The sequence below is a fragment of the Cynocephalus volans genome, chromosome 5 (genome assembly GCF_027409185.1).
Source record: "Cynocephalus volans isolate mCynVol1 chromosome 5, mCynVol1.pri, whole genome shotgun sequence".
Classification (NCBI taxonomy): Eukaryota; Metazoa; Chordata; class Mammalia; order Dermoptera; family Cynocephalidae; genus Cynocephalus; species Cynocephalus volans.
In genome coordinates this window covers 79,850,977-79,868,992 of record NC_084464.1, presented here as the reverse complement: position 1 = coordinate 79,868,992, position 18,016 = coordinate 79,850,977, and the positions used below count along the sequence as shown (strand labels likewise).

At 35.5% G+C, this 18,016-nt stretch overlaps 1 non-coding gene and 1 pseudogene across 1 annotated transcript; both read right to left on the bottom strand.

The window, feature by feature from the left end:
- Positions 1–6,293: 6,293 nt before the first annotated feature.
- On the bottom strand, positions 6,294–6,400 carry LOC134379348 (U6 spliceosomal RNA). Its single transcript, XR_010023749.1, has one exon. It is a non-coding gene; the product is annotated as a U6 spliceosomal RNA (small nuclear RNA).
- Positions 6,401–14,606: 8,206 nt separating this feature from the next.
- On the bottom strand, positions 14,607–15,985 carry LOC134378726 (heterogeneous nuclear ribonucleoprotein K-like; annotated as a pseudogene).
- Between the last annotated feature and the right edge of the window lie 2,031 nt (positions 15,986–18,016).

Here is an 18,016-nt window from a genome sequence, read left to right as displayed (position 1 = left end):
ATGCGTGTCATAAATTATATTATCTACAATGATTTATATTTATGTTGAAAATTTTTAAATGTTAAACATATATGAGGGGACACAGTTTTTCAAAATTCTTTTAGGAGCAATGTAGCAAAAATTTTAAAGACTACTTAGCCACTGGTTTAAACTTTATAATTTAAAAATCCTATACTTCTTTGGGTTCTTCAGCATTGCATTATCTGTCATCCAATATCTCTGACCTATTTTCTGCCCATTTCCTTACTTCTCTTCCCCATATAATTCCTGAATTGTAGGTACAAGTTTCTTTCCTCAGGCTTCTCACTTTTATATGGTACATTCACTCTCAAAATAATCTCATTTACTTTAATATTCAATTCTGACCACCCAGTAGACAGGTCCTAAACATAATCCATGGTAGTACTAGCAGTGTTCTGAACTGCAACACCTCATCACCGACAGTGCACTGGCATTGCTGTCTCCGACTCAAAGGCTCAAACTTCTCTCCCCCAAACAAAATCATTCATTCTTTCTAACTTACTGCGACCTAACATTCTATCAGAACACGAGCTTGAAACTTTAATTTTCTTTCTCTCCTACACTGTATCATTGAGTTGTCTTCAAAAATCTCTGAATATTTGTAGTTTGGGGAAAACATACACAGAACAGTGGGAGAAGTGACTCAGCAACTGAATATTACTCCTCTCTTCATTGATGTCAATCTAATTAATAGGGGGCTTCACAACCAGTGAGAGCTTGATACATTTTGTAATGGTATGTAACGTGGATTTGGTACTTTTATTAAAATTAAATCCCTTCTAATTATCCATTCCATGGTAAAATATTAATGAACTAAAACCCATTTCCCAAATTTCACAAGTTGACAAAATCATTTGTTGAAGTTCAAATTTAGGAGATAATGTTAAATAAGAGAGAAAAGTCTTATTTGGAAAATAAAGATTTCCTTTAAACCAATTTCCTATACCTCCTTCACTATGAACATGTACAAGATGTTCATAAAACAGTTGTAAAAATTTCCAATCGACAATATAGGTGTTTTAATAAAATGCATATAAATTTAAAATTAAATTTAAATTTGTCATTTAAAATGACAAAGTATGTTTACTGTGTAACACCTTTGAAATAAAAGGCTTTATTGATTAATCCTGTGTTTACAAGAAAAATTACTAAGAAGACATCATATCTTTAACCAGTATAATTAGCAAGACTTTATTAGCTTCTTTATTATTATTATTAAAACGCAGATTATACGTATTTGTGGGATGCAGAGTTGGAATACCAGTACCTGTGTACAATACGTGATGATAAAATCGAGACAATTAGCATATTTATCATTATAAAACTTATAATTCTTTGTGGCATTAACCAATTTCTCACTAACCTCCTCCCCCACCCCTTCTCCTCTCCTGCCTCTAGTAACCACAGTTCTGTCCTCTCCTTCTGAAAGTTCAGCATATTATTGTGATTCTTTTTCTTTCTTTCTTTCTCTCCTTCCTTCCTTCCTTCCTTCCTTCCTTCCTTCCTTCCTTCCTTCCTTCCTTCCTTCCTTCCTTCCTTCCTTCCTTCCTTCCTTCCTTCCTTCCTTCCTTCCTTCCTTCCCTCGCTCCCTCCCTCCCTCCCTCCCTCCCTCCCTCCCTCCCTCCCTCCCTCCCTTCCTTCCTTCCTTCTTTTTTAGCTTCCACTTATGAGTGAGAACATGCAGTATTTCTCTTTCTGTCCCTGGCTTATCTTATTTCACTTAACATAATTTTCTCCAAGCTCACCCATGTCGCTGTGAATGGCAGAATTTCATTCTTTTTATGGCTGGGGAGTATTCTATCAATGTGTATATACCATGTTTTCCTTATTCAGTCATACATAGATGGACATTTAGGTTGGTTCCATATCTTGGCTATTGCAAATAGAGCTGCAATAAACATGGGAGTGCAGGTATCCCTTTGATGTGTTGATTTCCATCCCTGTAGGTATATACCCAGCATTGAGATTGCTGGATGATATGGCAGTTCTATCTGTAGTTGTTTGAGGAAATTCCATACTGTTTTCCATAAAGGCTGTCCATTTACAGTCCCACCAACAGTGTAGAAAGTTTCCCCTGTCTTCACATCCTTGCCTGCATTTGTTATTCTCTGTCTTTTTTATAATAGCCTGTCTAACTGGGGTGAAATGTTATCTCCATGTCTTTTAAATATGCACCTCCCTTATGATTAGTGATGTTGAGCATTTTTTCATATAGTTGCTGGCCCATTTGTATGTCTTTCTTTGAGAAATGTGTCTTCAGCTCCTGTGCCCATTTTTAATCAAATTATTATTATTTCTTTTATTGTTAAGTTCTTTGAGTTCCTTGTATAGTCTGGGTATTAGTTTACAATTTTCTCCTATTCTGTAGGTTGTCTTTTCAATCTGTTGATTGTTTCCTTTGCTGTTCAATAGCTTTTTAGTTTGATATAATCCCATTTATTTATTTGTTCTTTTGTTGCCTGTGCTTTTGAGGTCTTATTCATAACATTTTTGCCCTATCCTATATCTTGAAGTGTTTCCTCTATGGATTTTTCTAGGAATTTAATACTTTCAGCTTTTACATTTAAGTCTTTAATCCATTTTGAGTTGTTCATTTTCTGGTTTCATTCTTCTACACATGGATATCCAGTTTTCCCAGCACCATTCATTGAAGAGGCTTGTCTTTTCCCTGTGTATGTTCTTGGTACCTTTGTCAAAGATCAGTTGGAGATAAGTATGTGGATTGATTTCTGGGTTCTCTATTCTGTTCCATTGGTTGGAGTTTCTATTTTATAGACTACCATATTGTTTTGGTTACTATAGCTTTGTTGTATAATTTGGAGTCAGGTAGTGTAATGCCTCCAGCTTTATTTATTTATTTTTGCTCAGGATTTCTTTGGCTATTCAGGGTCTTTTGTTGTTCCAAATGAATGTTAGGATTGCTTTTTCTATTTCTGTGAAAAATGTCATTGGTATTTTGATGGGAATTACATTGAATTGGTAGATTGCTTTTGGGCATATGTACATTTTGACAACATTAATTCTTCCAATACATGAACATAGAATGTCTTTCCATCTTTTTTGTCCTCTTTAATTTCTTTCAGCAGTGATTTGTAGTTCTTGTAGAGATCTTTCACTTCCTTAGTGAAATTGATTCCTAGGTTTTTTTTTTTTTTTTTTTGGTAGCTATTATAAATGGGCTTTCTTTCTTGATTTCTTTTTCTGCTAGTGTGTTGTTGGAATATAAAAATGTTACTGATTTTTGTATCCTATGACTTTACTGAATTCATTTATCAGCTCTCAGAGTTTTTTGGTAGAGTCTTTAGGTTTTTCTATATACAGGATCATGTCATCTGCAAACAGGAACAATTTGATTTCCTCTTTCCCACTTTGGATGTCCTTTCTTTCTCTTGTCTGATTGCTCTGGCTAGTACTTCCAATAATAAGTTATATAGATGTGGTTAAAGTGGGCATCCTTGCCTTGTTCCTGTTCTTAAGGAAAAGCTTTCACCTTTTCCCCATTCAGGTCAAGACTGGTGATAGTTCTGTCATATATGGCTTTTATTGTGTTGAGATACTTTCCTTCTACACTTAATTCATTTAGAGTCTTTATCATTGAAGGGATGCTGAATTTTTCCAAGTGCTTTTTCTGAATCTATTGAGATGATTATATGGTTTTTGTACTTCATTTTGTTGATGTGGTATATCACATTTATTGATTAGCATATGTGGAACCATCCTTGTATCCCAAGAATGATTCCAACTTGATCATTATGTATAATCTTTTTGATGAGCTATTGTGCTCTGTTTGCTAATGTTTTGTTGAAGATTTTTGCAATTATGTTCATCAAGATAATTGGCCTATAGCTTTCTTTCTTTGTTGTATCTTTGTCTGGTTTTGGTATCAGGGTGATACTGACCTCATAGAATGAGTTTGGGAGAATGACCTCTGTTTCAATTTTTTGGAATAGTTCAAAGAGAATTGGAACTCATTCTTCTTTAAAGGTTTGGTAGAATTCAGCAGTAAAGCCATCTGGTCCTGGGCTTTTCTTTATTTGGAATCTGCTGATTCTACTTCAATCTCACTGCTTGTTATTGGTCTGTTCAGGTTTTCTATTTCTTCTCAGTTTAGTCTTGGTAGTCTACATGTCCATAAATTTATCTATTTCTACCAGATTTTCAAATTTATTACCATATAGCTGTTCAAAATAATCTCCCATGCTTCTTTGTATTTCTGCATTATCAGTTGTAATGTCTCCTTTTTCATTTCTGACTTTTGTTATTTGGTTCTTCTCTCTTCTCTTTTTACTTAGTCTAGCTAATGGTTTGTCTATTTTTTTAAAAATCTCCTCAAAAAATGACTTTATGTTTTATTGATCTTTTGTTTCTTTTTTTGAATCTATTTCTTTTAGTTCTGCTCCAATCTTAATTGTTTCTTTCCATCTACTGATTTGGGGGGTTGATTGTTCTTGTTTTTCTATTTCTTTGAAGTGTAACATTAGGTTGTTTATTTGAAGTCTTTCTATTATGTTCCCTCTTAGTGCTGCTTTTGCAATATCCCAAAAGTTTTTTTATGATATGTCTTTATTCTCGTTAGTTTGGAGAATTTTTTTGATTTTCTATTTAATTTCTTCTTTAATCCATAGGTCATTCAATTTCCATGTGTTTGTATAGTTTCCAAAGTTTTGCTTGTTGTTTTTTAGTTTTAATCCATTGTGATCTGAAAAGATACTTGAGATGATTTCAATTTTTAAAAATCTGTTGAGAATTGGTTTGTGACCTAATATGTTGTCCATCCTGGGGTATGTTCCACACACTGATGAGAAGAATGTGTATCCTGTAGTTGTTGGACTAAATGTTCTATAGATGTCTGCCAAGTTCAGTTGGTCTAAAGTGTATTTTAAATCCTGTGCTTCTATGCTGATTTGTTGCCTAGATGATCTTTGCCGTGTTGGGTGAGGGGAGTCAAGGTCCCCAACTATTGTGTTGGGGGTCTATTTCTCTCTTTAGGTCTAATAGTAATTGCTTTATATCTGTGTGCTCCAATGTTGGGTGTATGTATATTTATGAATGTTATAGCCTCTTTCTAAATAGATCCCTTTCTTATTATATAACGACCTTGTCACTTTTTATAGTTTTCAGTTTAAAGTCCATTTTATCTGATACACAAATAACTACTCCCACTCATTTTTGGTTTCCATTTTTGTGGTATTTCTTTTTCCATCCCTTTGCTATTAGTCTATGTGTGTCTTTTTAAGTGAGTTGAGTTTCTAATAGGCAGCATAAAGTTGGGTCTAGTTTTTTTAATCCATTCAGGCAGTTTATGTCTTTTTACAGGGAAATTCAATCCGTTTATATTTAAAGTTGTTATTGGAAGGTATTGTCTTACTCTTGGCATTTTGTTGCTTTTTGTATTGTTTTAAATATCTTTTTTCCTTTCTTTCCTTCTTATTGTTTGTCATCAGTGTTTGTCAGTTTTTTGAAGTGGTAAGATATAATAATAATATAGTTTCTTTCTCTTTCTCATTTCTATATATGCTCTACCAGTGGGTTCTGTTCTTTCTCATGTGTTAATGATGGTGATGATCATTTTTTGGATCCCAGATGCAGGACTCCTCTAAGGATTTCTTGTAGGGTTGGTCATGTGTTGGTGAAATCCTGCAGTTTTTGTTTGTCAGGGAAATACACTATTTCTCCTTCATTTCTGAAGGATACTTTGCTGGGTATAGTATTCTCGGCTGGTAGTTTTTTCTTTTAGTACTTTGAATACATTATCCAATTTTCTCCTGGACTGTAAGGTTTCTTTTTTCTATTGAAAATCTGTTGTTAGTCTGATGAGAATTCCTTCATAAGTGATTTGATGCATTTCTCTTGCTGTTTTTAGGATTCTCTCTTTGATTTTTGACAGTTTGACCACAATGTGTCTTGGAGACAACATTTTTGGATTTAATCTGATTGTGGATATTGGAACTTCTTGGATCTGGAAGTCTATATCTGTCCCAATTACTGGAAAGTTTTCTGCTATTATTTAATCAAATAGATTTTTAATGCCTTTTACTTTCTTTCCCCCTTCTGGGACACCCACAATATGGATGTTTGTATGCCTAAGGTTTTCTGACATCTCTTGCAGGTTTTCTTCCTTGTTTAAAAATTCTTTTTTCTTTCTTTTTTTTTTTGTCATTTGGGTTATTTCAAAAATTTCAAAAAGCCTGTTTTTGAGATAGGAAGTCTTTCTATTCCTTGTTGTATCTTGTTACTTAAGCTCTCAGTTGTGTTTTTTACTTAATTGAATAAAAGCCATAGATTGCTTCACAAATTTATTTGTTGTCCTTGCACAGGGGTCATGCAAATCCACTATGTGTTGCTCCAGTATTAGTATATGTGCTGCCAAAGTGAGCACCATTAGTTTGTTTTCAAATGTACAGATATTTATCTACCCCACACCAAATTGGATACTACTTAGAATTACTCATAGAAATTAATTTTCTCCAAAATCAAGTGTTCTAAAAGTAAGCAGAACAAATTGTAAGTCAAGGAAGAATACTGAATTAAATTTGACTCTAAGTTAAAACAAAAGTAATATAAGATAAAAATTGTAAAGTTATATGGTCAGAGATCTTGGCTGAACTTAGCAAAGATATTAAAAACAACTCTTATTTATTATCAGACAGATTCATATCCCTTACTTTATGGTTTCACTGTCACCATATTTTTGGCATAGAACAGAACAATATAGACTGCTTTTCTAGGAAATGTTTAGTGTATGTAAAAAAGAATGTTCTAATAGAGAAATGGGTTTGTATTTAAATAATTGTAGCAAAACTGAAATGTTTATAAAGCTGGTACAGAAATTGTATTAACACGGTTTTTAAATTATGCAGGCAGTCTCTCATTCTAAAAAATCTAAAAAGTATTAATTCGTTGAATTAGAAAGCAAATTGGTTTTGGTTTTTCAGGTTATTACTTTAGTAAATTTGTATTTGTACTTATAGTTCTTTAGATAGGAATCAATGTATTTAGGAAATGTAAAGGTATTCTATAACTTTAATTCAACCTATACTGTTACATGGATTTTAAGTAAAAATGTTCTTAGTCTTTTATATTAATAGTTAAATTTGAAAACTATATCATTTAGCAAAAAGAAAGAGTAAATGTTTTTATATAACAAGATAAAAACTAGTTTACTTCTTTCATAAACCTAAAAAAATTCAACTTATCTAAGAGCACTGTCAATTAACTTGATTAAAAAAATCAGAAGATCAATTTCTAGTTCATTTTTAAAATTTGGCTACATGATTAGAAACAATATCATTCTGCTTCAATTCTTCCAAGCATAAACTAAGGATACGAACTGCTACCTTACCTTCACAAAATTATTGGGAGAATTAATTATAAAGTAAATATGACTTATTAATATACTGCTTACCTGGAACAGTACATAAATTTTTCTATTGATGTATTAATGTGTGATATTCAAGGAAATTAGCTCAATTTATATATGGTTATAAAATTGAGAACCATGAGGCAACTATGAGGTCAGTCCTATCATCTTCATTGTTTTACTTCTTATTGGTTCTTTCAAGTTATTCTCCACTGCACAATTTTGCATGCTTTGTTTTTATTTACTCTAAACTTGAAGAAAATCAAATTTATTTATGTTAATTTAAATTTGAGAGTTCATTTTTTCACAATAAATATTTTATAGAATTTAGAATGATGGTTAATTAAAGAAAAAGTATTTTATTTAGAGAAGATGAATCTCATGAGAGGTTCCACTAAGTAGAGGCCACCCTCAGTATGTTAAAATAGATAGCTATATGAAAAGAACAATTATATATAAAATCTATAATACTGTAAAGCATAAAATTTTACAAGCTAAACTGAGAATTTTTTGAGCTATTTGGAATATATTTGGGTAGTATTTAGGTAAATGAAAACAATGAAATATTTTATAACAGTTCCTTCTTAAAACAGAAGTTCTTCAGTCAAGGGGAGAAGCTGATATGTTTCATTTTCTAAATGGCTGGCATAACATTTCCTAGAGCTCTCTGGCTGTGAAAATTTTATTAGCATGGTTTGTTAAATGGGCCAAAGAAAGCTAAATATCCAAATAAGCCAGACTTTATTTACTTGTTTTTTTCTGACCTGTATTGTAGCTGACCTGCATTCTATCCTTAAGTTAATCTTTAGTCAAAATCCCAAGTGAAATCCGTTAGAGTTAGTGTATAATTTTTCTATTTCTATAAGACGTCACATGATAGCAAATAACTCCCATATCAAAGACATGCATAAACTTCATGTGTCTGACAACAAAACAAGAAAAAAAATCACAATTTTAAACATTTTAATAAAATCGTATGAATTAGCCCAAAGTAGGAACTACTTGATGGTTAAATAATTTCCAATCTAATTTATACAATAGAAGAGACTTTATAAAATGTCTCAGACTATCACAAATGTCTTAAATTTCAACAAATGAAGTATGATAATTTTCAATTCTGATGTATGGTCCACTCAAACAGGAAAAGGATTTGAGGGAGAATTCTGTAAAGGAAGCTGTTTTCATGGCAGCCCACTCTCTGCTGTGGAATTTTCACTCAATGGTTGTTTAGGTCTTGCTGGATTCAGACACCACTCTTCCACAGTACCTGAGTACAGGTGTGTGTGTTTGGGCGGGAGGTGATTTTTAATTTAGGGTTCATGAAAAGATTACTAGAGAATAAATGCACTATATATTACTCATTAAACACTGTATAGTCACATACACACACATACATTCTCAGTTATATTACTTTCATTACAAAGCTCAATAAGCAGTATAATTATAAACCCCAATTTCTGCAAGTAGAAAATGTGATGAAACTCTTAGTTTAGATAAGAAACAACATCTTTATCCTATATCTGCCTAGAACCGAATCTACATGGGTTGTTGAAGCTTATATCCTCCACACCATTCACATCTACCTTAGAAGGTCTTTCATGTATCAGAGTTAAGAAACTAGTTACACAGATTTCTGAGTCAGTCCATAATTGTGCAATGTTTATAATTTAAGTCCAAAATTCTTCGTCACTTTGTTTTGATAGTTCTAGTTGCTATTCTTCTTAATCAGAATCTACACACATCCTTAAAATTTTGGTATTTGTGTGGGTTCCTACTCCTTCAGTGAGTATTGCAAAATTCACTTTGACTTCAACAGCTTCTCTCTTTGCCTCATTGTTGGGTTGTACATGACCTCTTTAGCTGTCCAATCCAGCCCAGCATTCATTCTTTGTCTCTGTCTCTCTTTGTCTTGGCCTAAGACACCTTGGTGGCCCTTTCTCAGGGCCCTGTGTCCTTCTAAAAAATAAAGAGATTGCTTATAAAACTCTGAAATGACAAATGAGTATTTACCCTGGGCTGCAGTCGTTAGAGCCTGGGTTGCTCTCAGAAGTGGAGCTGCTCTGGCCTGGGGTTCCAGAGCACGGAGCTGTGGGAGATATAGAGCTGAAGTTTGGCTCAAGACAAGTGGCCTTTTCTCCCAGGCATCAGTCTGAAGGTTCTGGGAAGAAAAAAAGAACAGTACAGGAAATGGAGACACTAAGAGAGAACATATGGATTTAGAGTGGTAAGTGAGAAGTAGAGCCTGGATACTGCCTTGAAGGGCCCGTAGCCACTAGGACATTCCACGTGGAACCTGCAGGCCTGCTTATGGATGGGAAGAAACTGTTAAGGGTACTGAGTATGTCTGACACAAGATTTACGCAAGGAGTACTTGCAAAAATTTACTTCTATTGAGCCAAAGTCACCGACTCTATGTCATTTCCTTTGTTGAACTATCAAATACCCTTTATACCTGTATCAATTTAGAAATTCTCACTAAATCATCAACAATAGGGTTCTCCTGTGTTTTCTCTGTGTGTGTGATTTTGTATTTGTGCTTGTTCTATATCACAAGGCTTATGGTCTACAATTGACCAGTTAGTTTCAAATGTAGGTCAGTAGAATTTAGAAAGATTTTTTAAAGATCATTATCAATGAACCAAAACCAGGGTGGAGGAAATAGTCAAAGCATGTTTAAATTCCATGGTTTTAGATAATGTGAACTTAATTTCAACCCTTTGGGGATTTGCAGATTTTTATTTGGAAACTCTAAAAGTACAAACTGGAAGGTTATGTTGCTATTCTCTGACATAGCCAGGCCACAATATGATTTGGTAAGTCTTTTACTCATTTCTAGTCAGCAGTTCTTTTCTTTTCTGAGAAGTGTGCTATTTTCATGAAACTCCCAACCCTCAACCTCACATTCTATTTTACAAAGAGAATAAAAGTCACTAAATATTGATTTTATTCAACAAGTATTTAGCAAGCACCAACTGTGTCACCATCTGTGCTAGCTGTTAGGATACAATGACTAGGAGATACAGGTAAATAGGCACTTATAAAAAATATAAATTTGTTCTGGCTAATTAGACATAAAGAGACTTCTAGTGGGCTTCTGTGATAGACATTTTCCCCTGACGGGAGGGAAGGACACCTCTTGGAATCCCTTCCCTTTGTTCCTATTGTTTGAAGTCAGATGCCCGTGATGCCAAGATGGCAGCCATCGTGCAACCATTAGGGGCAAGCTGGAGGATGGAAGCCAGTGTGCTGACTGTGGTGAAGCAGAGGAATGGCAAGAGCCTGAGTCCCAGTGAACATCACTGAGATGATTAATAATGACAAATCTATTAGTCCATTTCTGTTGCTTATAACAAAATACATGGAACTGAGTGATTTAGAAAGAAGACAAAATTTATCCTTTACAGTTTCTGAGGCTGGGAAGTCCAAAGCCCATCTGGTGTTGGTGACAGTGACCCAGGGGTCTCACATTGCAAGATGGTGGAAGCAGAGACCAGAGAGATCAAGAGAGAGACAGGCTCTCCTCTTCTTTTAAAGCGCTCAGAACCATGCCCTGACCACCATTTTTAATCCATTTACTACTTCAGGGTCCTACGATCCAATCACCTTTTCAAGGCTCCAACTTTCAATTGCCATAATAGGATTTCCCACTCTCTTAACAGTCACAGTAGGGACCAAATTTCTAATATACAAAACTTGGGGAACACAATTCAAGCTTCAATGAGTTTGGGGGGGACATAATTCAGTCCACTACAACAATATTTTACCTCTAAACATCTTATCAGCAAATATTAATGTTCTTATGGCTTAAGCCACTGTTAGTCAGGTTTTCTGTTATTTGTATCTAAAAGTATCTTGACTGAGAAAATGTCATGAGGGTTGTTAGGAAAGGAACCAAATCCAGCCTTCTTGGAGAAGGGTAGATACCTCTACCACATATATGATGGAACCTGAGGATCTGCTAGGAACTGACAGTCAAAGGAGGGTCAGGTGTGAGTGGGAAAGGTGGTCTAGGCAGAGATAGCAGCACACAGAGAGATTCAAAGGGAGAGTAAGAATGGGAACTGCAAGAAATTAGTGGTATATCAGAAAAAAAAAAAAGACTCACTCGGGAGAGTGCGGTGCTGATGACACCAAGGCCATGGGTTCGGATCCCATATAGGGATGACCGGTTGGCTCACCTGGGAGAGCGTGGTGCTGACAACACCAAATCAAGGGATAAGATCCCCTTACCGGTCATCTTTAAAAAAAAAAAAAAAAAAAAAGGCTACGAAGAGAGAAGTTCAGAGAGATCATTCACTCCTCTGTTCAATTCCTGCAAGAGCTCCTCAGTCCCCTCTTAGTACTCACCAACATTTTTATAATGACTTTCAAGATTTTATAGTCTGGGCCCAGACTGCTGCTCTGACTTCACTTCCTACTACTTTCCCCTAACTCTCTCTGCTCCAGCCACAATGGCCTAATTTCTATTACTCAAACATCCTTAGCCTGACCTTGCTTTAGGGCTTTGGTACTTGCTGTTCCTTCTCCCCTGGAATACTTTGTTTGCACATATTTGCATGGCTTGCTCTCTCTTGCATTTTTCAAGTCTCTGCCGAAATATCTCCTTTCAGTGAGGCTGTCCCGAGTCACCTTATATAAATAGCAAATTCCAACCACCGCTCCCCAGCACTCCATATCCTATGGAGTTTTCTTTTTTTCTACAGCAGGTGTCACTATCCTATATTTTCTAGGTTTACATATTTATTTGTTGTCACTCTTCCCTTGTGAGAGCAAGAATTTATCTGTTTTGTTTCAATGATATATTCCTAGCACCTAGATATACTTTGTTTCACTGCTAGATCCCTACCACTTGAGCCCTTATCAGGAGGCTTACAGAAAATATTTGTTGATAAAATAAGTGAATCTGTAAGGAGTAGATAAATCATCCAGATTTTTGTTTTCCATGGTAGCTTTATTAATTACTTTAATTTGCTTTTTTTCCCCTACCTTCCCAAACTTAACCAACTCTCCATCCATCCTTTCCTCTGTCAAGTATCTTACGGCTGTATGAAAGTGTTCATGTTTTTTATTGAGTATTTGTAGTAAGACAGTGATATTTATCAACTCACATTTTTGAAAGATAACTTCATTTTCAGTATAGAGAATGGATTTGGAGTGGATGAGAGTATAGAAAAGGAGACTCATGAGGGGGATAGATTGCAAGATCCCATTGAGAAATTATTAGGATCTTAACTAAATAAATGACAGGTGGAATTGAGGGAAGGATGTTGATTGAGACAACATCTGACTGTGAGGGAAACTAATGGATTTACCATATGATCAGATGAGGGATACGAAAGAGAAGACACATCTGGAATTCTCTCAAGTTTATGTTCTAGGAACTAAGATGGACATTCATCAGGAAAGGGTAGGTGGGAAAAGGAGATAAAGTTTTGGAAACTAAATGTGGTAAGGTCAGTTTGGGACATATCAAGTTCAAGGTACCTAGAGAGATACAGGAAGTTGGGTATTTGAATCTGCATCTCACAGAGAAGTGACCACCAATACCTAAAGAGTGTGCAGAAGAGAAGACTTGCTGAGAGGCTGAGAGGAGAGCTTTCATAAGATGAGGAAGGAGGACTGGGCAAAGTGTTAGAGAGAAACCAAGCAGGATGCATAATAAAAAGATTTTACTGAATTTGGAAATCCTGAGAACACTAGTAACATCTGACAGAGCCATTTCAACAGATTGACAAGGACAGAAGCCAGATTCCTCTTTACCGAAGAATTGTAATAGTACTGGTTAACATTTGCTGCATATTTATTGAGTATCAGGTACTTTTCTATATCCCCTTTGAGTATAAATGCATTGAATCCTCACAACCGCTCTATGAGGCAGGTGCTACTGTCATCATCATCCCCATTTTTTGTTGTTGTTGTTGTTTGTTTGTTTGTTTTTTACAATTTAAGACTAGTGTATTTCCTTGGAATGTTCTCAATCAATCCTTGTTCAAATTGGGCACACACCAAATCTAGCATCATGGGAGTTTTATTTGGAAGTGAATTTTTAGCTATCAATACAAATGTCAAGATATTACACAAAACATCCACAAGAACTTCTTTTTATCTTTTTTTTGAATTGCACACAAATATTTCCTATATAATCCAACATACAACAGAGAAATGGTACATCTTTCAATATGCATACAATGGAAAAACAAGAATATATTTTTTTACAAGGTTTAACTAATTGACACTAGCAGGTTGACAGTTTAAGTCTATAGGTGAGAAATTACATAATAAAAATAATCAGAATTTACTCAGCATCACTTACTTCTTACTTCCATAACCAAGTGTTATTGTGATTAATAAAACTTGCCGCCAATCAGGCTTCCAGTATGTACTTACACCTTTATTCAGTTTGTAGTACTGCTCCCCATGTTGTTTCTTCACAACTACTAACATAGAAAACTGTTGAAAAGTGGGGGCAAGCATTTGCAAAAACAAACAAAAATTCCCCAGCTTATTATAAGTGTGAATACATATGATGGAATTTCTTCCCAAGCAATGAACTTTCAAACCATCAAGAAAACACCAGAACCATTTGCCAAGATATTTTGCCTATGTCCGAGAAGAGATGCACTTACATCCAACAGAGGAGCTGATAATCAAACTTAGTGTTTAGTTTCGGATGGATTGGGAAATTCAGCCACCATTTGAAAAATGATTGTCTTTAAAAAAAAAAAGATCACCAAAAAATAGGTTCACTAAATTTATTTTAAAAATTGTAAAATTTTTCTTACAAAAGAGCATTACATTCTGCACACTGCTCTGAACACATGTCAGGGACATGTGGACTATGGATACCTTTTCTTCTTATCCCATCTCCCAAATGTTACAGTGACCACAAAGCAAAGTGTTCACAATAATTACATGGGGGAATTTTTTTCTTTTTAACCACCAACAATGAACAAAAAATAAAATTCACACTCTGCTGTTGTTTCAAAATTGCAGTGTTAGGTTTTGCACACCATCCCCCCCAGCCTGTTTGTAAGGAACTAAAACATTACATCTGGTGAACAGCAAAGATTTCACTACACCTCAAATGCATAATACCAGTGAAGCAGAGGAATGTTGGCTTTTCAAACAGAAGCAGATAAAAAAAAAAAAAAAGATGCAGGACTCCTTCAGTTCTTCACTAGTCTTAGAAAAACTTTCCAGAAAACTGCTTTACACTATAAAAAAAGAAAAAATGTCTTGCATTAGAATCCTTCATCATCTGCGTACTGCTTCACACTGTTCTGCAGCAAATACTGTGCCTTCTGTATCTGGTCCTATATTCCTGTAATGGTAATGATCATCAATTTTGATTGAAGCTCCTGCCTGACTCATGATGGATTTGTTTAATCTGCTGACTACCTTTGCTAATAATAGATCCCGCCAAATCTTTGGGATTACTTACTTGCACAGTAATAATAGGTCCACCAAGATCACCATATGAGCTACGAACCCCTGCATAGGAATAATCATATCCAGAGCCACCTGGTGGTTCATAAGCCATTTGCCATTCTGATGGGCTCTGTGTATTTATTGCAGAATCCCAAGTTTCATCAGCACTGAAACCAACCATGCCATTCTAACAATCTCCAGGTCTTCCTCTTCTGTCATAAGCCAATAGATCTCCTCCTCTAGGTGGTGGTGGTGGTAGAAGAGGAAGATTCTGAGCTCTGCTACCACCCTGGCTACCTCGTCCAGAAGGAAGAGGAGGTGGCCCTCATCGAGAGCTCATATCATCATAATCTCTTCTAGATGGAAGCATGGGATGTCCATCTCGACCAGGAGGAATTCTGTCAAAACTACCTCTTCTCCTCACGGGAAATCCCACATTTGTCCACAGCAGTTATCAAACATCATTGTAAAGCCACCATAATCATAGGTTTCATCATAAAAATTGGGATTATAAGGCTGTGCACGTCCTTTGATGGAAGACTCCAACATAAGATCAAGGATAATCTTTATGCATTCTACAACCCTATCAGGCTTCCCTTCAATAAGAACGACTCTGTTGGTGGAATGAGGACAGCATTCCTGGAAAAGCTTGATTGTTGTCTGAGTGTTCTCTCAAAGTTCTTTGATTTTAGCACCTTTGACTCCAACAACTCCTCTTGCCAGACTCTGATGAATCAACAGTCTCAACTCACAGTTAAAGGTGCTTCCTTTATAGTGTTGGTAATTTAAGTATTCCACAGCATCAGATTCGAGCAGGAGCTGGCTGGTTGCAGTGGGTGATGGCAACTGCAGGCCCTCTTCCAAGGTAGGGATGATTTTCTTCAGAATTTCTCCAATTGTTTCAATATCAGCACTGATACTCAATATGTGCTTGGGGCCACTGCTGAGACTGAAACACTGTCATTGTAGTCTGTACAGAGTCTTAATATTCTTGCCTCCATTTGCAATCACTGCCCTGGCATTCTTGCTCTGAAGCAGAATGCGTAATTCAACCACCTCATCAGTGTTTCTAGATCTTTCAAATGCTTGTTCTTCCATATCTTCTGGAGGGCCTTTACCAAATTCACCATTAGTTTCAGTGCTGGGGAAGGTTTCCTCTGGCTGTTCAGTTTCCATTTTCTTATGTAAAATGGACACACCAGTCAGTTATTCTATATCCTTGCACAGCAGAACTGAAGTGCTGTGGGCGGGACCAACAACTGACACCCTAGTGCTGCAGTAGCCTATAGGCCGCAAACAAGTGGGACGCAGGCAAGACGCCGAGGTCAGTGCAGCAAAAAACAGAGGATAATGGTGTCTCCATACCCATTTTTTCAAATGAGAAAAATGAAGCACAGAGAAGACAGTAATTTACCAGAGATCATGCAGCTTAGGAAAAGTAGCAGAATCAGGATTTATACATGGCCATCTGTGCCCAAAACTCATGGCAACTATCATGCTCTGCAGCTCTCTGATCAATAAGAAATAAGCAAATGGAGGCAATAAATACCAGTACCTCATTCAAATATTTAAAATGAAAGAAAACAGAGACATAACATGATAGTTTAAGAATTTTTTTTTTTTTTAGGTTGAGTAACACTTGAAGATGTGAAAGGAAGAGAACTAAGGAGGAGAAAAGATCAAAGATGTGAAAGAAAGGAAAAGAAGAGACCTGAGGGTATGATATTTCAGATGTTACTAAATGGTAGAGATGAAAGAGGATGGTCCTGAAAAAAATATGTGAGAACTAACTTATGCGTTCTGGGTACTGAGCCACACACATAGACATGTCAGTTATTTCAATCCTCACATGATCTTCCAGAGTTGGTTTTATGTTTCCCATTTTACTAATGAACAGGGGAGGCTAAGTTAATGTACCTAGAAAGAGTCAGGACCCAGATGTCTGGCTCTAAATTCTATGCTTTTGTTGTTTTAAAGTCTTCTGCTTCATCAGAAAGAAACAAAACAAAAACCCCAAATTAATATTATATAAAATAATCTTGCTTTGATCTCTGACCACCAAATCCCATCCACTCTTCAGAACCCAAGGACACATATTAGCTTTTCTTCCTACTCTGAAAAGATACTTGAAGGCACTCCTTTTTAAAAGAGAAATAATTGCTTTCTGTAAATTATCTTGTATCTTTCTTAAAATTATGGCAACATACACACACATGATAGTTAACTTGTCCTGTATAAATCTGTCCCTCCCATTATCTGTAAACTCTTTACAGCAAAGGTAGCTTGTCTTTTTCATCTTTACATGAAATCTTTACAAGATTGATGTATAATTCTGTGGTACATGGTAAAATTATCAGTATTTGAATGAGTGATAGAAAAATGCAAAGAGAAGAACTGTACAAGAGGAATTCAGTGATACAATCTAATTTGTACAGTATTCAAAAGTAGTTTCTCTAATAAAAGGGCTGTGAGTGGAGAAAATATTTCATAAGAAATTTTAGATTATATCTAGTGATTTGTCATTATTAACATATAAAAGCAGTAAAGTGTTTCTGGTTTATTATTTAAATAGTAGATAAAACTAAACACCTAATTACTGTCTGCTATATACAATGCATAAACACAAGCAACTTTTAAAAGGTAATCATTCTTAAATGACAAATTTTTACTTGTTTTCCAGTTTTTAATAGAAAATATTTAATTTTCTGTTATTTAAAACTTGTATACTTTAGTATTTCCTAAAAATATATATTCTACAAAATATGTGTCTAGAAATAGTACTTTACAGCTAGGCTTCATCGGTGGTCTGGACCCAATCTGTCCTCACATCCTTCTTCTACTTTTCAGGGCTTCAGGGCTTATTCTAGCTAACCCCTTGGTCTAGAGACCATACACAAATATCCACGCACCAAATCAACCACTCAGTATGGAAAGAGACATCACAATGGCTATTTGGAATCAGGTGTAGCCTGGGACACAAATGATACTACCAGATGGGGCTACGGCTACAGTGCCTATCATCAAAACAGGGTCACAGGCCAACACAAGAGCATCAAGTTGTCTTCCCCTGCATTGGCTTAACATAAGTTCTGCTTCATCTAAAAATCTTGCCTTTTGTTCCTGGGCTGGACTTGGGCATATGTTCTTCATCTCCTATGAAGGAAAACCATTTAAAACAGTCTGGGAAAGTAAGCCAAGAAAGCAAAT